This window comes from Rhinolophus sinicus, chromosome 13, assembly GCF_057876585.1.
Source record: "Rhinolophus sinicus isolate RSI-liver-muscle chromosome 13, RSI-T2T, whole genome shotgun sequence".
NCBI classification, from domain to species: Eukaryota; Metazoa; Chordata; class Mammalia; order Chiroptera; family Rhinolophidae; genus Rhinolophus; species Rhinolophus sinicus.
This window is the reverse complement of record NC_142513.1, coordinates 20,680,324-20,706,678: the sequence shown is the minus strand read 5'-3', so window position 1 is coordinate 20,706,678 and position 26,355 is coordinate 20,680,324. Positions and strand designations below refer to the sequence as shown.

Here is a 26,355-nt window from a genome sequence, read left to right as displayed (position 1 = left end):
CTGTGAAGCTGTAAGAGTCCCCTCCTTAGCCCACTGCCCGCCTGCAGGGCCCCGTTTGCTGAGTGTCCTGACAGCACCCCCACCTCTGCAGTGAGCCTCTCTCCAGCAAGAGCCAACTTTTACCCCATACAGCCAGGAGAGGGCACCCTGCTGCTAGCTTTGGCTTCAGCCTGCAGCCGTAGTGTGATACATAAACCTCCCAGCTGCCCCGGGAGACAGGCGAAATGCAGCTTATTACTGCTCCCTCCCATAGAAGAAACTAAGGCTCAGAGAAGTTTGATGGACATGGCTAGTCAGTAGTTTTTTGATGTGTTTCGAGGGCATTTAGTCCGTGGAAGCATCTGCTCTGGGCGTTGATAGTGACATAATGCTATTAGTCAACATTTAGTGAGTACTTCCTATGCTCTACCCTGTAAAACAGATGTTACAATTATACCCATTTTACAGATGGAAAAAAGGCACACAGTGGTTAATTGGCCCAAAATTAGGAAGCGCCGATGATGTCTGACTCGAGAACTTCTTCTGGTAAGTACTGTGCTGCTCTGCTTTCCCATCATGCTCTCTACCCTGTACCCCACCACTACACATTCATTTGAGAATGCTAGATGCAAAGACAAAAGAAGGAACAAGACAAATACCCTGCTCCCTGTCTCCATCTTAATGAACATGTGTTTGTTCATTCATGAATACAGGCATACAGACCCTCAGACACGTGCGTATTCATTCACATATACAGTGTACACTTTCCCCACCGTCACAAATATACACATACACATATATCCAGACTTATCCATGTATACACATATTCACACACTCCCATATACTCAGTCACATGTATTCACACACACACACACACACACACACACACACACACACACACACACTCTGTTAGGTAAGGCTTGGCCCTTGACCTGCGCTTTAACTGCCAGGGCCCCGGGGCCTGAGGTTCCTCCAGTGATCTGTGAGCTGATTGTGACACCTCTCCCCTCCTCTTCCCTTCCATTCATTCCACAACATTGCCTGTTGCTCACTTTGGGGCAGGCTACTGGGGAACACAGACGACTCAGACCTGGCCCCTGCCCTCCAGGAGCTTCCTCGCCATTTCGGGAAAGACTCCCCAAGGACCGCCACACAGTCATGGATGCCCGGGCTGGTCTGAGTAGAGAATCTAGAGTGGAGGGCGGGGCTCCACTCCTGGACTCACCAGCCTGGGATCTGTGGGGGTTTCTCAGAGGAAGAGGTGCCAGGCAGAGAAAGCAGAAAGAGACCTGCCCAGGTGTGGGGACAACATTAGCAAAGTCATGGCAGAGTAAAAAAGTGGGGGCAAAAGTAGCAGCCAACATCATGAACTGTTTCAAACCCTCTTTGTAGATGATCTTGTTTAACCCCCCTCAACAGCACTACGCGATAAAAATCATTATTAACTCAATTTTATAGACAAGGAAACTGAGGGTCAGGAAGACCCAGCTGGTAAGTTGCAGGGTGAGGCTCCACGGTGTAGGCGCATGGCCCCCAGGTCTCTGCTGCTTTGGCTGCGGTCACTTCTGCTTCCTACACATGTACGTCCTCCCTCTCTCTCCCTCTGGCACCCAAGGGGATGCTGAGAGGTGCACCAAAGTAGTGACACCTTCCCTATTTCCTCTAAAACTCATCTGAATACCTTCGAGCCTCCTTTACCCAACATGCTGTTCTGCCCAGGTGGTGTGTCCTTAGGGACCACACAGTTCTGTTTTGTTTTCAACAGATAGTTTTGTAAAATGTGTTATACGTGCTCCTAAATTCTCCACAGAGGACTGAAAGCTCAGAAGGACATAAACTCCCCCAGGGAAGCCAGCAAACCTTAGGCCTCTCTGATGCCAGCGTCCAGCTTCGGGCCGGGCCCAGGGCAGCTACCTGGTTCCAGTTTGCAGACTGGAATGGATGACACATGGGTTTGAGCAGAGGTTAGAACATGGTAGTCCTTAGGATATTTGTCCTGTAGCTGATGTTTTCTGATATTCTGAATTAGTTGCCAAGTTTTAAAAACCGGGGGACTTCACATGAAAATCCATATCTCCAGCTTCTTGAAAACGTATCAGGTCTGGCTGCTGTGCCTACATTGTCATGTAGCGACGGATGAGTGAGCTACCCTCTTTAGATGGTGTATAAGCTCTCCAGGCCAGCATACATTCCCTGCCCCACAGCCCACTTCAGTTTTCTGCCAGCCTGATCTCTGACTTCAGGTTTGCTCAATGGTACAGGATCATCCCAACTGACATTGGTTGTCATTCTCATCTGCATGACCACTGAATTGTTTGTCCCTATGCTAGATGGCCCCACATTGCGGGACTTCCTGAATTCACCTGTTGGTTATAATCTACCTATCGTCTAGTTGCCAATATGGATCCTAAAAGGCAAGCATTAATAATAACCCCTTAAGCTCAAGCTTCTGGGATGGATCCTCATAGCCTCCCTATGAGGTAGGCAGGGCTGGGACCATTACACGTTTTACAGAAGACGACACTGAGGGCTGAGCACTTGGCTGAAGGATCACAGAGTCAGCAGTGGATGAGAGCCTGGGGCTTGATCTCTTGGTTGGAGAGTGGCAAGGTTCTAGAAGAACATGAAGGATGGATGAGATGTCATTGTGATCATTTTTGAACAATACACTCTGTCACACCAACTAAGGGGATAAGCTCTGGAGTCAGATGCTTGGGTTAGTATCCCAGCTCTACCACTGATGGCTCTGAGTCTCAGTTTTCTCATCTATAAAATGGGGCTAATAGTAACACTTCATGTGATTGTTGTGGGGAATGAACGACATAAGGACCCAAAGTGCAGGGTACCTGGCACATGGCTGGTGCTCAGTGGGTATCACTGTTGTTGGGACAGATCACGCTAAGCTCTAACCGGTGTGGTTCACCACAACAGGCTTACCTGTTTGTATGTGTGTCAGGAAGCCTAGAGGTGTGTTCAAAGATGTGTGTGCAGATGGGTCCACACGCACATGCCCACAGGAGCTGAATGAGTGTGTATGTCAGTACGAGTGGGTGTGTAGGCAGGAACTTGGGTGGAGGTCTGGCTGTGTGCACGAGAGCATGTGTGGGACTATGGATGTGTGTGAATGTGTGAGTCAGAGGAATACGAATGGCTAAGACCAAGTGTGAGTGTGTGTCCACAGGGGTGCATGATTAGTACTGGGCATGGGTAGATTGAGCCATGAAGGTGTACGAGAGTGTGGGATGTAGCCAAGGATGTGTGTTAATTTGTGTGTATGTGTGCATGAGTGTGTGTATTTTCCAGAAGGAGCCTGTCCCTGCTTGATGTTTGAAAAAAATGAGAAAACGTAGAAACAAAGAACCCTTTCAGACCTTCCCAGGGATGTTTGAATCAAATTAACCCCTTGGGACTCTGACCAGCTGGAAAGACGAGGCGAGCCAGGTGGAAGGGCATGGAGAAAGACTTTTCTGAGATTAGTAATCACGCTTGGGCTGGGCGCCAAGGATCCTATTAGAGCCAACTGCTTCCCACACACAGTTGCCTCTTCAGCTTGGATGACAGCTTAGCATCTGGGCCCTCCTCCTCCTCATTCCCATTGCAATTAGTAGATAATTTGTTCATTCATTCAAATATTTATTGAGTACCTACTATGGGCCAGGCACTATGCTAGAGACCAGGGTTACAGCAGTGAAATAAAGCCTCCACCCTGGAGGAGCTAATGTCCTAGTGGGGGACATTATACACATAAACACATATATCAGGAACAAATATAACGTCAGGTGGTAACGAGTGCCACGAAGAGAAATAAAAGGATGGGGGTGATGGGAGACGGGAGTTACTCTAGAGAGGAGGTCAGAGAGGGTTCTCTGAGGGCAGAGAACATAGAATGTCTGGGGAAAACGTCTGAGGCGGAGGGAACAGCAAGCATGAAGACCTTTAGGTGAGAGTGCACCTGGCACATTCCAGGAATGGCAAGGAGACCTTGAGGCTGCAGTGAAATGAAGTGGGGGCAAAAGGGAGGAAATGGGACCATAAAGCCACCAGGAGTTGGAGGAGCACGAGCTTTTGCAGGCTTCGTTTCCTTTCCCTTCTCCACTACCCTTCTGTGCTCGTTTCCTGGGGCTGCTGGAACAAATTACCGCAGACTGATGGTGGGAAACAACAGAAATGTAGTCTCTCACAGTTATGGAGACCAGAAGTCCAAAATCAAGGTGTCAGCAGGGCCACACTCCCTCTCAAGGCTCTAGGGAGAATCCTTCTTGCCTCTTCCAGCTCTTGGTGGCTCCAGGAGTTTACGGGTTTGTGGCTGCATCACTTTCATCTCTGCCTCCATCTTCACATGGTCTTCTCTTCTCCCTCTTTCCTCTTTTTGTCTCTTCTGCGGATACTGGTAATTGTGCTTTTAGGGCCCACCCAGATAAACTCATCTCAAGTTCCTTAATTGCGTCAAGACCTTTTTCCCATTAAGGTCACAGTCACAGGTTCTGGAATTAGGACATGGATGTATCTTTTGGGGGCCACCATTCCACACACTACACTTCATTTTTTCAGAATCTAAGGCAGAACCAAATGGGGCTTCTCTGGGTTTCAGTTTCTACCTTTGTAAAGAGGACAATAAAAAATTTCCTAGAGTTGTCAAGAGGGAAAGATGAAATCATGAATGTAAATTGCTTTCTCTAGTGCCCCTCATATAATAGGTGCTCAATTTTGAAATAATAACAATTATTTCAGGGATGTCCCCATGATATTAGTCACTGTATCAAGTTTCTTGAGCTTCTTTTGAGTACAGAGCCTCTACTAGGCACCATGGGAGTGAAAAGGAAAGGGCAGGCCCAGCATCAGATACCCCTCCTGCGGCTGCTGTGGTTGGCAAAGGGTACCTGCCACCCTCACCCTTGGTGATAGTTAATTTTATGTGTGACCTTGACAGGACCACGAGGTACCCAGATTAAACTTTATTTCTGGGTGTGTCTGTGAGTGTGTTTCTGGGTGAGATTAGCATTTGAATCAGTGGACTCTGTAAAGCAGGTTGTCCTGCCCTGTGCGTGTGCGTGGGCCTCATCCAATCCACTGAGGGCCTGAATAGAACAAAAGGCAGAGAAAGGGAGGATTCATTCTCTTCCCGACCGCTTGCTAGAGCTGGACATTGATCTTCTCCTGCCCTCGGCCTAAATTACACCACCAGCTTTTCTGGGTCTCCCGCTTGCAGGTGACAGGTGCTAGGACTTCTCAGTCTCTATAGTCACGTGAGCCAGTTCCTCAAAATAAGTGTCTCTTTTTCTCTCTCTCAGCATAGATGAATCTCAGATAACATGTTGTGTGAAAGAAGCCAAACATAAAAGAGCATGTGCTGTGTAATTCCACTTGCATGAAGTTCAAAAACGGGGAAAACTAATTTATATGTATAGAAATCAGAATGCAGTTACTTTGGCTGGGTGGCTGGGGACTCTTGACTCGGAAGGGGCATGAAGGAGCCTTCGAGTGGTCTGGAAATAAGCGGGGTAGAGGTTACATGAGTTTAACAAATGTAAAAATGCATGAAGCTGGACACGTTGGGCAAGTACATATGTTATATCTCAACCGAAACATTAATAAGTCTGTCGGTACCCAGTATTGATGAGGATGAGGAGCGCCAGGACGGGTCATGCTTTGTTGACAGGGGAGGAGTAAATGGGGACAATCACTTTGGGGAGCCATGAGGCAACAACTCGCAAAGTTGAAGTTGTGCATGCCCTTTGACCCCCTGATTCCATTCCCAAGTCTATACATGAGAGAAACTCACATATGTGCACAAGAAGACGTTTACAACACTGTTCATTGAATCACTGTTTATAAATACAAAATATTAGAAGCAACCGAAAGGTCCATCAACAGGATAATAAAATGTGGTGTACTCATGTAATGTAATGATACGTTGTGGGGACAGAGTCCCAGAGAGTAGTTTCCAGGCTCGGCCTTGCGTTGGGAGGTGCTGGCTCGGGTAGTGAATGACCATCAACTGTGATTGGTTGGCCATCAGCTGTAACCGGTTAGCCAATTGGCTACTGATATAACTGCGGGGCTGCATTGATTGGTTGGTTGGTTGGTTGGTTGGTTGGTTGGTTGGTTGGTTGGCAGGCAGAGAAGTGAATGGCGGAGTGCTGATCCTGTGGCTACTACTGCGTGTGTCTCTCCCGGCCTCGGGAGAGAATATAGTGGTATGACTCCCCTATCTATGGCTCCGTGGGTGTTCCTTTTTGGCCTAGCCATATCCTGCGTTCTTATGAGGGGAGTGGGACATACGTACCAGGAGGGTTAGAGAGGAGAGGTAAGAGAATTATAGGTAGTAGATCTAGGAGGGCCTCCGAGATCAAATCCATGTTCTATTTTAGACCTAATGAAACAGCCCCAGAGAGGTTGACTGATTTGCCTAAAGTCACACAGCAAATTAATGGACAAATCGGGTTAGGCCTAGGCTTTCTCCCAATCCAGGACTCATCTCTACGGATAGAAAAGGACATTAATTTTAATCCATGCTTAGGAAACTTCCTTGGGAGATACTGGCACAAACACGGGGAGGTAAGTGCAGTCATGTTTTGGGTGTCCTGTGATCAGCTCAGGGCCTGGCTGCCCCGTCACAAATCTCATGGCACCTTTACCAACTCTCTGAGACCCTCAGCAGATGTTGCCAGCAAAGGGACAGAGTGAGGACATTGGCACCAGGCTTTTCCACTAAGACTTTCAGCTCATTGGGATCTAAACTCAATGGCTGCCTCGGCCCCGCCCTTGCCCTGCCTCTAGCCTCTCCCACGCTTAATCAGACCACCACCCCTTGCTGCTCCCAGCTTCCCGATCCCGGCCTTTCCCACATCGGTGGGATATTTCCTCTGTGGTCTCTGAACCTGTTTTCTCATATACTTCTTGACCATCTTAGAATGTTTCCTTCCTTCAGGGCCTCTGTACGAGAGTAAATGCGGGGCCCTGACTCGAGGGTGACTTCACTTAGAGGAAAGGTGCTTTGTAAAATTTGTCCCGGGAGATATTCTAATCTTCACAAGGGCTTTTCTGGTGGTCTCATGTCCCCTCCTGAGCCCTTGGAAGCAGAGGCCCCTGGTTTCCTGACCACCCCGTGCATCCCAGAACCTTCTCCAGTCCCCAGTGCTCCTTGCATATTGTTGCTTGTAGTGGGTGTTGATCATCCCTTTTGGACATCTAGCAACTGAACTCCTTTGCTATGTATGGGGAAAATCCCCTATGAGACAGAGCCCTCCTTCCATACTAGAAACGACAAATGCCACCTTTGCTGCTAGGGTAAAGGCATGTGGCCTAGGCTCCACCGATCAGACACTCATAGGTCCACAAAGACTCTATGTGGGGGCAGCCACGTCTGGACTGTTGGTGACACCAGTGTTCTGTTCATAGGGCTACTTCTGGCCCGTGCTACGGGGCACTAACCTTGACTAGGTAACCTCCAAGCCTGGTCCTTTATACATCCAGGAGATTCTGTGTTATCCATTATCTTTTCATAAAAAATTTTTCAGCTAAATTAGCCATAATTCTTTTTGTGGTTGCTCTTAACCCAAACTATCCTAATTGATGCACTCTTCCTTTTCACATCAAAACCTCAGCTCTTTTGGGGTTCATGCTATTCAATTACATTCCCCTCTATCCTGCTTTGCTGTCTACCAACCTCCCCTTCATTCACTGAGGACTTTGCTCCCTGCCCCACACTCTCCCTCTCCCTCCTAAGTCCTGCCATCTCCCTGGGCAACTTCATTCTATCTGAGGTTGACCCCTCTTACACCTTGACAGCCTGATTCCTCATCCTCCTGATTGTCAATGGCCTTCACCTCCACTTCATATCAGCCACCTATTCCAATGGCCACATCCTAGACCTCGTCGTCCTGCTCATACTAGTAAGAATGTTGATCGCAAATACCATAAACCCCAACTAAAATGGGCTTAACAATAAAGGGATGTTATTATCTCATGTAACAAGAACCTAGAGATAGGGTGGTTCCAGGGCACATTGATTCAGTGGCAGCCCCATGGCTTCATCACGGACCTAAGTTCTTCCTTTCTCTCCATTCTGCTGTCCTCAGGTATTGGCTATCATCAGACTGGCTCCCCACATGCTCACAAGATGGCTACCACAGGCCCAAATATCACAACCTTATGACAATGTTCAGGGGCAGAAGAAAAGGACCTTCTCTTCCTTCTGTCACTTTTTAAGATGAAAGGAAAACTTTGCTAGGTGTGCTTTCCCCCTCCCACTCCCAGCACTTGACAATAAACTTCCCCAGTGACCAGAATTGCATCACCTACTCATGCCTAAACTAAGTGCTGGGGTATCAGCAAAAATTAGATTTAGGTGCATAGAATAGAAAAGAAAAAGTAAATGTGGCTTAAAAAAGAACTAAGTATATCATGTACAAAGAGTTTGGAGGTAGACTGGAGGTAGGCTGTCTAGGGCTGTTATGGCAGCTTCATGATATCATCAGAAACTTGGAAGCTCATCTTTCCACTCTACCATTCTCATCATAAAAGTGTGGCTTCCATCATTAAGGTCATCTCAAGAGGGCTGCTTGAATTTCAGTCATTCCATCATCTTTCTAGGCAGAAGAAAGGTATGACACCACCCCCTCCCAAATATCACAGAAATCACCACAACACCTTACAGCTTACATTCCACTGGCCAGACTCAATCATATGGCCACAGCCAGTTAAAAAGGATTCTGGAAAACATAGTCTTTTCCTTCAAGAAGCTAGGTGCCTGGATAAAAATTTATTGTCACGCCTTTCTCTTACCCAAACTTTCTTTCTTTGGGCTCCTAGGAAGCCAGGGGGTGGAAATTTCATGATTTGGAGTCAGACACATTTGGACTTGAATCCTTCATCTGGCCAAGTCAGTTGAACTGTCGGAACCTCTGTTTCCTCAACTGTAAAGTGGAGATAGTCAAAGTATTACTGAAGAATGCTCTTGGTTGCAAGCAACAGAGAACTTGACCAATAGTAGGTAAGGAAACTTCTTTATCTTACAGGCAGTCACAACACAGGAAGCTGCTTGTATTGTTTCACTAGTTTGATGATGTCACGGCCAGTGTCTCTGTGATTCTCTTGGCCTTTTCCTCATGTCGTGGCCTCATGGAATATGTTGTTCCAGGGATGACGTTATGTCTGTGTTCCAGGCAGAAGAAGAAAGGTGTAGGAATGAAGAGTCTCTTTTCTCAGGAAAGCCAGCATGTTCCCAGAAGTCTCTTCTGTCTCATTGGCCAGAACTATATCACAGCTGCAAGTTATCTAGAGAGGAATGTGTTGATGAACTCAGCCACTAACCAACAGTGTCTGCATACACATCTACCTCTCAGGATGATATGAGGATTAAAAGAGCATAGTGCCACCAGAATAGCTAAACTTTAAAAGACTGATATCGAATGTTGATGAGAATGTGGAGCAATTAGAACGCTCATATGTTGCTGGTAAGAGAATAAATTGGTACAAGTCCTATGGAAAACTATTTGGCAATACATACTAAAGCTAAACATAAGCCTCCCTTATGATTCAGAAACACTCCTAGGCTCAGATCCCCAAGAGGAGTGAATACATATGTCTACCAAAAGGCATGTACATGAGTGTTCATAGCAGCCTTTTTCACTGAAAACAACACAAATACTCATCAGCAGCAGAATAGATAAATTGTGAACTATTCATGCAATGGAACACAACATGACAAAAAAGAGAAGGAAAAAGAGGAGGAGAGGGAGAAGCTACTAATTCCTGCAACAACATGACTTGTCCAAAGTCACGCTGCAAAGGCAGGACTCAGTCCCAGGTATGGTGACTCCAAATCATGTGCTTCTTAGAGGAAACAGGTGGGAGTATAAATTAGAAAGGCCTTTTTGAGCTATCACCTCACCCCAGTCAGAATGGCCATCATCAGCCAGACAAATAGTAACAAGTGATGGAGAGGCTGTGGAGAAAAAGGAGCCCTCATACACTGTTGGTGGGAAAGCAGACTGGTGCAGCCGTTATGGAAGGCAGCGTGGAGGTTCCTCAAAAAATTACAAATAGAATTACCATATGACCCAGCAATCCCTGTCCTGGGTATCTACCCAAAAAATCTGAAAACATTTATACATAAAGACACGTGTGCTCCAATGTTCATTGCAGCTTTGTTTACGGTGGGCAAGACATGGAAACAACCAAAATGTCCTTCAATAGATGAATGGATAAAGAAGTTGTGGTATATATACACAATGGAATACTATTCGGCAGTAAGAAAAGATGATATAGGAACATTTGTGACAACATGGATGGATCTTGAGATTATAATGCTACGCGAAATAAATCAGACAGAAAAAACAGAGAACCATATGATTTCACTGATATGTGGTATATAAACCAAAAACAACAAAAGAACAAGACAAACAAATGAGAAACAGAAACTCATAGACACAGACAATAGTTTAGTGGTTACCAGAGGGTAAGGGGAGTGGAGGGTGGGAGATGAGGGTAAGGGGTATCAAATATATGGTGATGGAAGAACTGACTCTGGGTGGTGAACACACAATGGGATTTATAGATGATGTAATACAACATTGTACACCTGAAATCTATGTAATTTTACTAACAATTGTCACCCCAATAAATTAAAAAAAAAACTTAAAAAAAAAAAAAGGCCATTTTGAGGGAGGTTTGGCAGTCTCACAATTGCAAATGTAATGGCCTTGGACTCAGCAAGTTCACCATCACAACCCACCCTAGGAAGGATACCCGTTTGGACATAAAGAGGCATTTGCAAGGATGTTCACTTCAGCATTGTTTGTAATGGGGGAAAATTAGAAACAACCGACGTATCCACCCAACAGGGTAATTAGTTAAACTATTCCCTTTAGGAAGGCACTGAGAAGTGCGGTGGTTAAAAGTGTGGCCTCTCCGTTCCAATCCTGCTTCATTCATTCGGTTAATATATTTAACCTTTCCAGGCCTTACTTTCTTCATCCTTAAAATGGAAAGAATGCTAGTGGTCACAGACTGTTGGGTTGAAATGAGATATGCACATGAAGCACAACGGATGGGGCCTGGTACCTAGTAGGCACGTGGGCCTACGTATTTTCACAATATATACATTGTGGAAATACAGGGCAGCAGTTAAAAAGAACTAGTAAATTTATATGTACTTGTATAGAAAAGAAATCTCCAATTCATGGGGTGGACGTACGAAAAGCTAGTTGCAGGACACATGATCCCCTTGGAAAGCAAAATGGTAGATTTCTATATGTTTATGCCACAAATATATAAAAACAAGATCTGGCGTGATATGCACTGCATTTGTGACAGTGTTACCTCTGAGGCAAAGAAGGCATTTTGCTTTCTTACCCCTGGGCTCTGCCACTTACTAGCTATGTGATTTTAGGCAAGTTATATTGCTTCTCTGTGCCTCAGTTTGACTCGGGATATACTAGGTGCTACCCGATAAATGGTTGTAAGGATTAAGTGAGTTAACACACATAAAATACTTAGAACAGTGCCTGTTATACAATGTTAGATAATGTTAGCTATTACTCATGGAATTAAATTTCTTTTCATTCTTCTGTGCCCTTTCACTGTACTAAATAACCTCTCTGTCTTGGTCAGAAGAGATGCACAGCCTCCCCCTCCAAATTACTTCAGAGACTTATGCAGAGGGGAAAAAAAGCTTGAAGGACTGTATTGGAGACACAGGGGTAAGACGAGGACTGCAGGGGAAGGACAAGCCTGGGCGGGGGTGGAAAGGAGTGGGCCGGAGGAGAGGGTAGGGAGGGGTGCCATTGGGCCCAGGCTTCAAGTACAGGGCTTAATTACCATATTTCATAAAATTTAAGATCCACCGTTGTAATAGGCACAGTTATTTTATTTTATGTAATACTACATAATTTTTTAAATGCTGCAATTATTTATGACTTGTTATAAGCTGTCACGTGCATCCCAATTTCAAAGATACTAAAAGGCAAACAGATGTGCATTGTAGAATCATTAAAATATGGGTCCCTAGGGCCCTGAAAGGTTATAATGCCTTCACCCCAAGTTTTAGATATCCCATTAAACTATAAAATAAACATAAGAGGATTTTCTCCCCATAATGATTACTTTGAAGTTTTTTGGGGAAAATAGTAAATGTCAAATTCCCTAAACCATATCTCATCTCCTTTGTTCTCCTGCATGGGCTGAGTCAGTCTGTTGGGTGACCCAGGCCTGCCCTAGGGAGGAGGGAAGTCACACAACTGAGTTCTTTGAGCCTTTCCCCTGCTCCAAGGGCAGCAGCAGCTGGAAAGGGGCCCAGCTTTATGGGGGAACAATGGTACCAGCCAGCTGTGGGTAAAGCAGGGCTGAGTAGCCTGGCCTGACCTGGCCTGGGTCCAAAGAAGTGACCCTTGCACCTGAGGGGTCCACTCCACTTGGGCAAAGGTTTGAGAGATCCAGGGAAACAGGAGAGGAAATCTCTTCAGCGTTCCTGGTGACTGTGACTAACTGTGCATGGAATCCCAGAATCTCTCAGCCAGAGGACCTTGGAGGCCCATGGAATCAATCAAACTGCTCCATTGTACAGATAGGAAAATAAAGACCTCAAAGGGTCTGGAACTTGCCCTAGGTCACACGGTAAGTCAGTGACAAACCTAGAATCCAGGTTCCCTTTGATTCACCAAGTCTACTATCAAGTGACGATTTGTGCAATCTTTTATAAACATGCCCAGTCATATTGCTTTGACAGTATCTGACACATCAGATAAAGTGTCTGACCCAACTAATCACTGGAATGAGATGCACAGGATCTCAAGTATGAATACCTTCAGGAAAGGGGGACCTGTGGGTACCTGACTGGCTGTCCTCCTTTAAGACAATATTTACTGTGACATAGTAGCTGCCTGGGTTCAAAGCCCACCTCTAATACTTCCCATATTTCTGACCTCAGATAAGTTACTTTACCACTTGTGGTAACTAGCCTCCAAGATGGCCCTCGATGATTCTCACCTCCTGGTATTCATACCCTTGTGTAGCCAGTCCCCTCCCGTAATGATTAAGGCTGACCTGTGTAACCAGTAGAATATCGCAGAAATGCCAATATGACCTCTGAGGCCAGGTCAGAAAAGACATTTCAGCTTCCTGTTTGCTATCTTGGATCACTTGCTCAGAGGGAAGTCAGCTGCCACGTTGTAAGGACACTCAAGCAGCCCAATGGAGAAATCCATATGGCAAGTAACTGAGACCTTGCCAACTGCTAACTCATCGGCCAGCCATGTGCATGGGCCACTTTGGAATTAGATCCTGCAGCCCTAGTCAAGCTTAAAGACGACTATAGCCCTGGTTGACATCTTGGCTGGAACCTCATGAGATGCCCCAGGTCAGAATCACCCAGTTAATCTGCTCTTAAATTCCTGACTCATAGAAAATATAAGAGATAATAAATGTTATTGTGATTGTAAGCTCCATAATTTGTTACACAGCAAGAGATAATGAATACAGTCACTCTTTGCCTCCCTTTCTTCATCTTTGGAATGGAGATGATGATAGTATCTGCTTTATAGAATCATAGTGAGCATTCAATGGAATGATACCTGGAAAGGGTCTGTCTCATAGCAGACACTTGTTGATGGGAGCCAATGTTGCTTTATTATTTTACAATCTTCATAAATTGAGAGCAGAGGTTAAGTACTGTGTGAGGAAGGGCCGGGAGGGAGGATGAAGCAACAACACCCAGTATCTTCTTCATTTTCCCGGCAATTCAGTTCTGACTGTACACTTGCATTCTTCTTCCCAAGGCAGCAGTCTGTGGAGGAGAGACTCTTCTATGACTTGACCACTGCCAGACCCTCGAGCTAGATCTGGGCTAGAACAGAAATTGTTTCCAATAGATCCACTCAGAGACTGTCTGATCCACCCCTCCCCTATGCCCCATGGTGTGCTGGTTCTTGGAATACGCTGTTGCCCCACCCTGGGCAAGCAGGTAAGGGATTTTTTTCCCCCTTGTCTGGAGGGGGTCACGCACCAGTACCCCTATCCATTCTTCCATGTGCTATGTAATTCTTTAGTGCCTGCCACGTGGTAGTAGAGAAGATATCCGTGTCATCTTGCTGCTGCCCAAGACACACCTCCTATGTAAGTTATTGATGTAGGATATTTTCTCTGTGCCAGGATCGTGTCTTGTTAAACCAAAGAATAGAAGCATGGACCAAGGAGAGGCAAGGAGTTGTAAAAGAGGATAGTTTATGAAAAGTGAAGAGTAAAGAGTCGCAGCTCTCGGAACGAGAGGGGGTTCCATCAGTGTTGCCCAACGTGGGGCAAAGGCTCTGTTATTTATACCTTCCCTTGCCTGCTTGGAGAAGGGGGCTGGCACCTTCTGATGGAATTCGTATATCAGGTCTGTCCTGTTTGCCCATCCTAAAGGGATTAATGAACCATTCCTATCTATCAGATTTGCTCCTTTGTTGGGCCAAAAGGGATTTATGAGATAATTTATTAACCTCCAGGCACATTCTCATATGTTTGTCCTGGAGTGAAGGAGACATTCCAGAACCTGGAATTTCAGGATATGGCTGCCTTTTGTTTATTTCACCGGGGACCTTCCTGTCTACCTAACAACATGGTAACTAACTTGTCTCATTATTTCTTGCTCATCTGCCAGGAGGCCCTATCAACGGAATTCACTTCATCTCAGCACTTTCCAGGGATGTCTCCTTACCCCTGGCAGCTACCCAGGTAAGGATTGCTTTGCTATCTATCTCTGAGAACTAAGTATAATTTTAACTCTGCTACTGATTCATCCTTTGTCAACTCACTCAACCTTTTGAGCACCACTTCCTCATCTACCTAACAGCATGGTGTATTTTGCCTCAGGGTTGTTGGAGGAAGAAAATGAAGCAAGACAGTATGAATGTTTTGTTAAATGGCAATAATAAACTACAGTTGACCTTTGAACAACACAAGTTTGAACTGTGCAGGTCTGTTTACACTTGGATTTTTTTCAATATACAATTGACCCTTCTAATCCTGGGGTTTTGCATCTGTGGATTCAACCAACAGCAACTGGAAACAGTGTTTTCAGTCCACAGTTGGAATCCACAATTGCGGAGGAGGGCTGACTGTATGCATTGTTCTATGCTATTTTATATAAGGGACTTGAGCATCCACAGATTTTGGTATCCACAGGGGTCCTGGAACCAATACCCCTTGGATACCGGAAAACTGTAGTTAAGTTTTTGAGAGTCAAAAGTTATACGTGGATTTTTGACTGCGTGGCGATGGAAGCCCCTAACACACCCTCTCACCAGTCCGTCCGTGTGCCCCCCCCCCCCCCCCCCCCCCCGGGTTGTTCAAAAGTCAACTGTGTAAATGCTACCAGTCTGTCAGGTGCTGCCCAGCTCCCTGCGCTGCCCCATTCTCCCCATAGGGGGCGCCACTTAACTCTCACATGCAGGCTCTGCCCTGCTCTGGGCTTGAGACCAACTTTGTTTTTTTAATCAGGGGACCTTAAAAGAGATTTGATCTCTTTCATCAGGGGCTCAGCTGTAAATTGAAAATATGCCATAGTACCTTCTTTCTATGTCCAAGCCCAGTTTAAAATAAATTATTTTTAAATCACCAAAGTAAAAGAATCACAGTACAGAAGAATCCCTAAATTTGGATGTGCATTAGAATCAGCCTGAGGAGTTAATGTTGATGCCTGGACCCCACCTCCAGAGATTTGGATTTGATTATCCAGGGTGTGGCTTGGACATTGGGAGTTTTAAAAGCTCCTCTGCCTTACACCCTGAATGAAACAACTGTTTTCAAGACACTGGACATCAGGTAGTGAAAGACAGTAATCATTGAGAAAGTGGAAACAAATTAGGTGAGACCTATGATTTCCCAAAATTACTGTCTTGAGAGTTTTCAGGCTATGGTACAAGGAGGGGGACTCCAGATGGAGCCCAGCAGACTCTCTGAGTTGGAGGGACAGAGCTGAGAGTCTGGGAAGACCAAAGAGGCTAGAGGTGGCAGAATACCAGAGAGGAGAGAGAGTTGCATATAGAGAGAACTCTGGAGATCTACTCAAGTATTCAGCTGAGTACTCACTAGCACATGCAGGTGGAGAATTACCTGTGGCCGGGAAAGAACCACCCAAAAGGATGAGTGGCAATAGTGTTCCTGCTCAAGTAGGGCTGGGAGTAGTGCCTGTTCCCACTAGGCAGACTGAAACGGCTTGTGATTCATAGGGCATTCGGCAGAGTACACAGTACTCAGTAGTGGAGAAAAATTAGCCCTAGTCTAAGTAAGCACTGCTTCGTTGCCACCTAATCATAAAATCAAGACCCAAAAAGATCACACTGTTTCCAAATAACTGCATTCCAGAACAAAGGTCAAGAATACTTATAGAGTTACAAAAATACCCAGCAGCCAACAAGCAACATTCCCAATCTCTGGCACCCAGTGAAAAAATTTACCAGTCATGCAAAGCAGGAAACAATGAGGAGAAAAATGATTGCAACTGACCCATAATTGACATAGATGTTAGCATTAGCAGACACGGATATTAAAACAATCATCATAACTATATAATAAGCAGAGACATGAAAGATATAAAAAAGAAGTCAAATTTTTAGAGATGAGTGAAATTTAAAAATATGCTTGATGGGATTAACAGCATATTAGACATTACAGAAGAAAAGATTAGTAAACTTGAAGATATAGCAATAGAAAATATCCAAAATGAAACAGAGAAAAGAGAATTTTAAAATAATGAACAGAGAGCTGTGAGCTGTGAACAGTGAGCTGTAAGATGGCTTCAAGTAGTCTAATACATGTGTAATTAGAATCTTTGAAAGAGAGGAGGGTGGGACAGAAAAATTATTTGAAACAATAATGGCTGAAAATTTTCCAAATATGAGTACTTAATGGTCTGTGTAGAAAGCTGAATGGAATCTTTTTTTTTTAAACCTACTAGAACTAATAAAAAGATCAATATACAAAAATAAATTGTATTTCTATATACTAGCAATGAATAATTGGAAATTGTACTAAAAATATTTATAATAGGATGTAAAACTGTGACATATTTAGGAGTAAATATGATAAAGGATATGAAATATCTCTGTAGGCTGAAACTATAGAACATTGCTGAAAGACTAACGAAGACCTAAATAAATAAATATACTGTGTTATGAGTCGGAAGACTTAATAGTGTTAATATGTCAATTCTCTCAAAGTTAACATAAATTTCAACGCAATCCGAATAAAAAAAAACTCATCTAGCTTTTTGTAGAAATTGACAAGCTGGTTCTAATATTCGTATGGAAATGCAAGAGCCCACAGTGGGTAAAGCCTAATTTCAAGACAATATAAAGCTGTAGTAGTCGTGACAATATGGTCTTGGCATAAAGGTTGAGAATAGATTAGTGAAACAGAATAGAGAATTCAGAAAAGCAGATTTACACGTACGAGGTTGGACAATTAAGGTCGTGAACTTTATGCAACAACGTTGCTAACCTTTTTTGATCTCAGAGGAATTATTCATTATGCATTTGTACCAAATTAACCAAGTTTACTATTTGGAAGTGCTGAAAAGGCTGTGTGAAAAAGTTAGACGACTTGAAGTTTTCACCAACAATTCATGGCTCTTGCATCATGACCGTGCACCAGCTCTCACAGCACTGCCTGTGAGGGAGTTTTTAGCCAGTAATCAAATAACTGTATTGGAACACCCTCCCTACTCACCTGATCTGGCCCCCAATGACTTCTTTCTTTACCTAAGGTAAAGGAATTATTGAAAGGAAGACAATTTGATGACATTCAGGACATCAAGGGTAATACGACGACAGCTTTGATGGCCATTCCAGAAAAAGAGTTCCAAAATTGCTTTGAAGGATGGAGTAGGTGCTGGTATCAGTGCATAACTTCCCAAAGGGAGTACTTCGAAGGTGACCATAGTGATATTCAACAAAGAGGTGTGTAGCACTTTTTCTAGACCTCATATATGGACAACTGATTTTCTACAAAGATTCTAAGGCAATTGAGTGGGGAAAGGATTGTCTTCTTTTTCTTTTTTTTTTTTTTAAAGATTTTATTTGGGAAGGGTAACAGGACTTTATTAGGGAACAGTGTGTACTTCCAGGCCTTTTTTCCAAGTCAAGTTGTTCTTTCAATCTTAGTTTTGGAGGGTGCTGTTCAGCTTCAAGTTGTTGTCCTTTCAGTCTTAGTTGTGGAGGGCGCAGCTCAGCTCCAGGTCCAGTTGCCGTTTTCTAGTTGCAGGGGCACAGCCCACCATCCATTGCTGGAGTCGAACCGGCAACCTAATGGTTGAGAGGACGCATTCCAACCAACTGAGCCATCTGGGAGCTCAGCGGCAGCTCAGCTCAAGGTGCCATGTTTAATCTTAGTTGCAGGGGGCGGAGCCCACCATCCCTTGCGGGACTTGAGGAGTTGAACTGGCAACCTTGTGGTTGAGAGCCCACTGGCCCATGTGGGAATCAAACCGGCAGCCTTTGGAGTTAGGAGCATGGAGCTCTAACCACCTGAGCCACCAGGCCAGCCCAGGATTGTCTTTTCTATACTGGTCTTGAGACAACTGGTTATCCTTATACAAAAGAAAAAATGATAAAATTATTAAAAAAAGACAACTTTGATCCATATCTTGTACCATATACAAAGATTAACTCCAATTGAATTATAGGCCTAAACATAAAACCTAAAACTATAAGACTTCTCAAAAATAAAAAAATTGTGACATTGAATTAAAGTTTTCGTAAATACCATACCAAAAGCACAATCCATAAAAGAACAAATTGAGAAATTGGATTTTATCAAAATTAAAAACTTAGGCTTGGGGCCGACCTGGTGGCTCAAGTGGTTGGAGCGCCAGGCTCGTGCTCCGAACGCCAAGGTCGCTGGTTGGATTCCCACATGGGCCAGTGAGCTGCATGCTCTACAGATAAGATTGTGAACAACAGCTTTCCTTGGAGCTGGGCTGCGGTGAGCAGCCAGGAGGTTGGCATGAGCTGACATGGGCTACTATGTTCCGGCGTGATGGCCGACAGCCATCGTGAGCAGCCGGCAGCCAGCGAGAGCTGCTGTGAGCTGCTGTGAGTGGCCGACCAACTGCCTCAGCTGGGGGAGCACAAGGCTCACAATACCAGCGTGGGCCAGGGAGCTGTGTCCTACACAACAAGACTGAGAAACAATGGCTTGAACTAGAGTGGGGCGGGGGGGTGGGGGGAGGTGGAAGAAGGGGAAAAAAACAAAAACAAAAACTTAGGCTTTTTAAAAGATGCTATTAGAAGAATGAAAAGACAAATCACAAACTGGGAGAAAATATAAAGTACCAGATTATATAAATAACACTTAAAATTTATTAAAGGAACAAACAACCCAATAATGAGCAAACAATTTGAATAGATAGTTCACCAAAGGAGATATGCGGACAGTAAATAAGCACATGACTGTATTGACGGTTGATGAGAGCTCAAACATGATACGGACAGATATTACTACTAATATCAGAAAACAGACTTATTGGGTACTTTTCTATATGCCCTATATACCCATGTGAAATAATAGAAAAAAAATAAATATTGGTCTCTGGTTTCAGTTCCTGCAGAGCTCCTAAAACTCTTGTAATTTCCTAAGTGATAAGAGCAGCATCTTTTGTTCTAACATTTGGTCTTTGACTCTGGTTCCTGACACATAGCTCCTTAAATCCCTTAGAATTTCCTGTGTGATAGAAGCATCTTTTATTCTAATGAGTTGACTCTTGGTGGGCTCCTAGATAGCTTCCAGATCAGGGCTGGTCACCAGAAAGACCAACCCATGATTAGAGGCTTGGAACTTTCAGCCCCACCCTCCATCCACGGAGGAGGAGTTGGGCCGGAGATTGAGTTAATGATTGATTATCATTAACTACTTGATGAAACCTCCATAAAAATCCCAAAAGTGTGGGGTTTGAGGAGCTTCCGAGTTGGTGAACACATCCGCGTGCCAGGCCAGTAGTGTTCCAAGTCCATGGGGCAGACAGTGCTCCTGTGCTCAGGACCTTTCCAGACCTCACCCTATGTATATCTTCATCTGGCTTTTCCTTTGTGCCCTTTAAAATATGCTTTGTAATAAATTAGCAGTAGTAAGTAAATTACTTTCCTGGGTTCTGTGAGCAGCTCTAGCAAATTATCAAACCAAAGGAGAGGGGGTCACAGGAACCTCCAATTTGTAGCCAAGTCCAACAGAAGTTGTGGTAACCTGGGGATCCACTACTGTGATTGGCGTCTGAAGTGGGGGGCAGTCTTATAGGACTGAACCTTTAACCTATGGGATCTGTGCTAACTCCAGGCTGTTAGTGTCAGAATTGCTTGGTATGGAAAACCCACCTATGAGAAGTGTTGTGAGTGTGGTATAGTGTGAGAGTAAAGGAAAACTGAGTTTTTCTACACAGCCAGACAGTGTGCTTAGTGTTTTACACACAGTACCCATTTAATCTTTGTAGTAAGCCTATGGGGTTGACACCACTGTCCATGCTCCACATAAGGAATTGGGTTACAGATTGATTAAGCAACTTACCCAGGGCCTCGCACCAAGCAAGTGAGGGAACTCTGGTTTCTCATCCAGGCAGTTTGTCTCAAGAGCAAGCTCTTAACTACAAACGCCCGTTGGATTTGGAAACATGGCAGTTGTTGATGGCCTTGATAAGAGCAGTTTCAGTGGAAAGTAGGGGACAGAAGCTAGATTGGAGTATGATAAAGAGTGGATTTGGGGTAAGAAAATGGAGACACTGACTTGAATCAGTTCCTTGAAGAAGTTTGGCTGTGAAAGGAAATAGAGGATCGAAACACAGATAGAGGGGGATATAGAGTCAAAGGACAGTTATTTACTCGTTTTAATGTGGTAGGTTCCAAAACCTGTTTGTTTGCTGATAGAAAAAAACAATAGACAGGGAGAAACTTGTGATGTAGGAGCGAGGAGAGAATTGAGAAGGTGGAAGGGTGGGATCCTGAGACCCAGGGCATCAATGGAGGGGATGGGTTTAGACAGGACAAGAGATTTCTTCAGTACAGATGGGAAAGTAAGGGAGTCCTCTTGACTTCCATTTCCTCAATGAGACATTACCAGCTGAAAGTGGGGAGAGGTCTTTGAGCGAGGTTTGGAGAGGAGAATGTATGAAACAGTTGTTTGATAGAATGAGCCAAAGGCGGTATCCCAGTAAAGTTATCCCACTGGGGTTTATGAACTGAAATCTAAAGTAAAACAAAACTAAGATGTATGGTTTTCACCAGCTGTGTTCAACCTGGTTGCCAGAGAAGGCAGACAGGTGATGGGGCTAATTCTGAGTTGGGAATTATCCAGGAGAGGGTGGAGCAAGGAGTTGATCACAGTGAAGGAATAGGGAATCCAGGGGTACATGGAAGTGGAGGAGATGGGTGGTAGTGTGTCAGGGCCAGTGGATTTATGGTCTCAGTGAGGTCAAAGTGGAAAAGGAAGAAATGGTAAAGGGAAATTGAGGGTTCAGACTTGGTGTTCAGGTATGACTCTGGGAGACCAATGTCATTGGAGGTGAGGAACCAATCATCCTAGAAGGATGTGACAGGAGTAGAAGTGAGAAGTGAAACAATCAGTCTTTATACAGAGGAGGAAATGGAGGTCACACAGTGATCTTGGCGGTGGGATTTGAAGCTAGCTCTGTCTAACCAGAGCCTGGGTGAAACCCCTGTTCTACTGTTGAATCATTGAGTTCAGCCTCTGGGACTGGGGCCCTGAGTACTTTTGTCTCCTCTCCTACAGGACTGGCCTCTGTCAGGCCACCTCATTCCCACAGCCAACATGGGTTACCCCATCCACCTGCCCCTATCATCTCTGAATCCTGCATTCTGCTCACTATAATGGACTTCTCACTTTCAAATAGTTCTGTCTCCAGGATCTGTTCTATCTTGGTGGCTGAGTCTATAGCTCCAGATCCTGCTGTTCATAATATAGCCTGTCCCATGTCTAGGCCTTTTTCTAACATGGACTGTAAGATAAATGACAGTTATAATGAGAATAACAACCCCTGCCTCTGTTATCTGTATCAAGCTCCTACTCTATGCCAAGCTTGGCATTCTATCCTCTTTTATTTGATCCTCATGACATCTCATTATTGTTCCCATTTTACAGATAAGCACACAAAGGCTCAGAGAGATTAAGTCACTTGCTGGAGACCACACAGCCAGGAAGTTGCAGAGCTGAAGTCAATCCTGAATATTTCTGTCTCTCACAGTCCTTGCCCTTTGCGATATATGAAAATTAAATAAGATAATGGACATGACAGCATTTGTATCAACACAGCACATTCTTATTAAAATAACTTAAAAGAATCCCATGTTTCCTGGACCGCATGTGCCAAAGCAGTCTTGCATTCCCTGTCAAGTCTCCTCCAAGAATTCCTTGGAATTTCCAGGAGGTCTTAACTTGTGTCTCTGTCAGCTGCCACATGACCTTACCATTGCTAACCCTAATTGAGTAGATACTTATGGTGTGCATGGCATTTGGCCTAGTGCTTTATGTACATGATTTCATATAGGAGTCTGCACACCCCTAAAATATATAACATTGTTTCTATTTTACAAATGAGGCAAGGAGAAGTGAGGTTCGTAGCTATTGGTGCATCCAGAGCTCAGGGTTGGCAAATCAAGCTGTAGTATCTGTGCCCTGTAATAGTGACCTGGCATCTCTCCTGGCCTGAATCCTTGGGGTGGTTTGGGGTGTTGTTTCTAATTGTACACAACCCCCCAGCCGGGTGCTCTGGCTCTCATGGAAATTCTCTGAGCCACTTAACATCCTTTCATTAATTTCTTTCCTACTCAAACTAAGAGAATTGGTTTCTCTTATTTGCAACGAAGAATCCTGATTGATACCTCGCATTACAACTCTATCAGGTATGTGTATCCCTTTTATTATTTTAAAATTAGTTTTGAGTTATTTAATTAGTTTTTCAAAGTAATGATACAGGCACTTGTGAATCCCCCATCTCAAATGAAAATGCAAAACCTCACAATAACCTGCATTTAACCATATGCCCTCCTCTCCAGCCAGCCCTTTCCCTGACCAAGGTAACCGTTCTCCTGAATCCTGTGTTCGTCATCCCTCTCTTTTTAATTGTTAAAAATTTCCATTGAATTATAACGTACATACAGTAAACTATACAAATATTAAGTGTACAGTTCACATTTATGTGTGTGTGTGTGTAAATAGACTTTTGTGTAACCAGATCAACATATGGAACATTTCCCATGCCCTAGAAGGCTCCCTCATGACCCCTCCCAGCTAATTCCTGTTGCTCCAGAGTAACCAGTATTTTTACCTCTATCACCTTGTTTGTTTTGCCTGTTCATAAACATTAAAAAATAGTATACTTTTTATGGTGTATGTTCTTTTTCGTTTGGCTTCTTTCACTCATCATTATGTGTGTGCAATTCATCTATGTTTTTGTGTGTAGTGGTTGACCTTTTTTATTGCTATATTTATTCTGTTGTATGAATATACTGTATTTTATTCATTCTCCCATTGATAACACTTGGGTTGTTCCCTTACTTTCCTTTGTGTATTGCTTTATTGCATCTATGTGTATTTCTAAAAGTATCATTTCCATGTTTACAACTGAGGAAACTGAGGCTCAGAGAAGTTAGGTGACTTGCCTGAGGTCACGCAACAAATGTGTAGCAGAACCAGGATTGACTCCACATCCTGAGCTCTGCATCTCAGCTACAGAGGAGTGGGAGAAAGACCCTTCTCTTTCCACTCTCTGGGACGTAGGGATTCCTGTGGGTGTCCAAAAGACTCTGGTGGCCTGACCATTCCTGGTGGTAGCAGGATTGTAATGTAGCCTGGTGGCTGGGAGCTCTGTGTTTGTGACATGAGCCCATTCTTACCTAACTCTCAGGCAGCAGTCAGAAGTACCTGACTGCTCCTTCTATATCCATTGTGCTGGGCAATGTCTGGAAGGCTCAGGGTTCCGGGGCCTAGCCAGTGTCTGTCTCTCTCCAACCCCAGGCCAGGCAGAACAGGGTGTGGAGCCACCAGGTAGGCAGACACAGGCTGGCCTCGCTGATGGATGGCCTTGAGTGGACTCGCAGCCACACTTGTCCACATCCTACCTTAGTGGTTTGTCTTTCTCTGCATACACTCTGTGATGTGACCTATGCACATTTTCCTTTAAATCAATCACTTTGTTTTAACTTAACAATTTTCATTATTTTTTAAAAGTCTGTTTTTCAAATAGCTAGTGTAAGCATGTAATACATTATTCAAAAGTATGAAAAAGTATAGAATGAAAATGCTGTTCTCCTACCCTTGTCCCCCAGCCATCCAATTCCTTTAAGAGACATCCAATCTTATTCATTTGCTTTGCCTCTCAGAGATGTTCTATGCAAATACAAGCAAATGGATACATAGTCTAGTTATTTTTATTTTTTTTACCTAATGTTTAGACTTTATTTTCTAAATAAAATAAATTGGAAACTGTTTTGTACCAGTACATGTACTAGATCTGCCTTGCTCTTTTTTTAAGTTTTCCAGTACCATAACTTACCTATATTATCCTCTCCTGCTGGACATTGACCTTATTTCCAATCTTTTCCTATTACAAACAATGTTGGGATAAATATCCAGGTTCATCTGCTCTTTTGCTCATTGAATATTTATCTAGAGAGTAAATTCTTAGAGATGGTATTGCTGGAACAACTGGCATATGTGTTTTTTCAAACAACTTTGTAAAGGTCTGATTGACCTACCATAAAATTCACCCATTTTAAAGTTCATTTCAATGATTTGTGGTGAGTTTATTGAGTTGTGCAATCATCGTCACAATCTATTTTTAGAACATTTTCATCATGCCAATAAGATCCCTTATAGTTTGTTGTTTACAGTTAATTTCGCTTCCCACCCCTAGTCCTAGGCAACAACTCATCTATTTTCTGTCTCTATAGATTTACCTTTTCTGGACATTTCATATCCATGGAATTACACAATATGTGATCTTTTGTTTGGCTTCTTTTACTTAGCTTAATGTTTTTAAGGATCCTCCATGACATAGCATGTATCAATAGTTGTTCCTTTTTATTACTGAACGGTATTCCATTGTATGGTTATAGCACATTTTTTGTCCATTCACCAGTTGACGGACTTTTGAGTTGTGTTTTTTTTCCACTTTTCGACTATTATGACTAATGCTGCTGTGAACATTCATATGCAAGTCTTTGGCAGAAATAGTTTTAAAATTTTTTCTTGGGTAGATACTTAGAAGTGGACTTGTTGGGTCTTTTGGTAAATTTATGTTTAATTTGTAAGAAACCAACAAACTATTTTCCAAAGTGGCTATATGTACCATTTCAGATTTCTACCAGCAATGTATGAGACTTCCTGCTTTTCCACATTCTTGCCAACCCTATTTTTTTTTTAAATAACCATTCTAGTGGGTGTAAAATGGCATCTCATTGTGGTTTAAATTTGCATTTCACTAATGACTAATGATGTTGAGCATCTTTTCATGTGCTTATTAGCCATTCTGGTATCTCCTTTGATGAAATTTTTATTCAAATCTTTCTTTTTTTTTTTTTAAGTGTGTTTTTCCAGGACCCATCAGCTCCAAGTCAAGTAGTTGTTTCAATCTAGTTGTGGAGGGCGCAGCTCACAGTGGCCCATGTGGGGATCAAACCAGCAACCTTGTTGTTAAGAGCACCGCGGTCTAACCCGCTGAGCCAACCAGCTGCCCCTTACTCAAATCTTTTGACCATTTTCTAAAATGGGGTTGTTTGTCTTCTTATTATTGAGTTTTAAGAGTTCTTTGTATATTTTGGATACAAATTTTTCATCATATATGTGTTTTGCAAATATTTTCTCCCAGCCTGTGGCTTGTGTTTCATTTTCTTAATGGTGTCTTTAAAATAATTTATTAAAATGAAATTCACACAACATAAAATTAACCATTTAAAATAGAACAATTCATTAATGGCATTTTTTGAAGTACAAACATTTTGAATTTTGATGGTCTAATTTATCAATTTTTTTTCTTGGATATCAATTTATGGGTAATGCTTTTGCTGTCATATCTAAGAAATCTTTGCCTAACTCAAGGTCTTGAAGATTTTTCTCCAGTGTCTTCTTCTAAAAGTCTTATACTTTGACTCACCTCTTTAGGTTTCTGATCCATTTTAATTTATTTTTTGTGTATGGTGTGAAATAGGGGTTTAAGCTCATGCTTTGACATGTGGATTTTTAAAAATTTAATTAAATTTATTGGGTGACAATGGTTAGTAAAATCACATAGGTTTCATGCATGTGGATATTTTGACATATGTATTTTTAATTCTAATAGATATGGCTAAATGTCTTTCTATCACACAACTGACATCACAGCAGTCAGCAGTG

At 43.4% G+C, this 26,355-nt stretch overlaps 1 long non-coding RNA gene across 1 annotated transcript in view; it reads left to right on the top strand.

The window, feature by feature from the left end:
• Positions 1–24,938, top strand: part of LOC141568307 (uncharacterized) — a 36,928-nt gene extending 11,990 nt beyond the window's left edge. Inside the window, exons 2-8 of the long non-coding RNA XR_016018195.1 lie at positions 448–525; positions 8,794–8,974; positions 11,596–11,684; positions 13,758–13,942; positions 14,621–14,694; positions 17,726–17,918; positions 22,105–24,938. This is a non-coding gene — a long non-coding RNA (uncharacterized LOC141568307). The remainder of the gene's footprint in view (positions 1–447; positions 526–8,793; positions 8,975–11,595; positions 11,685–13,757; positions 13,943–14,620; positions 14,695–17,725; positions 17,919–22,104) is intronic.
• Positions 24,939–26,355: the final 1,417 nt, after the last annotated feature.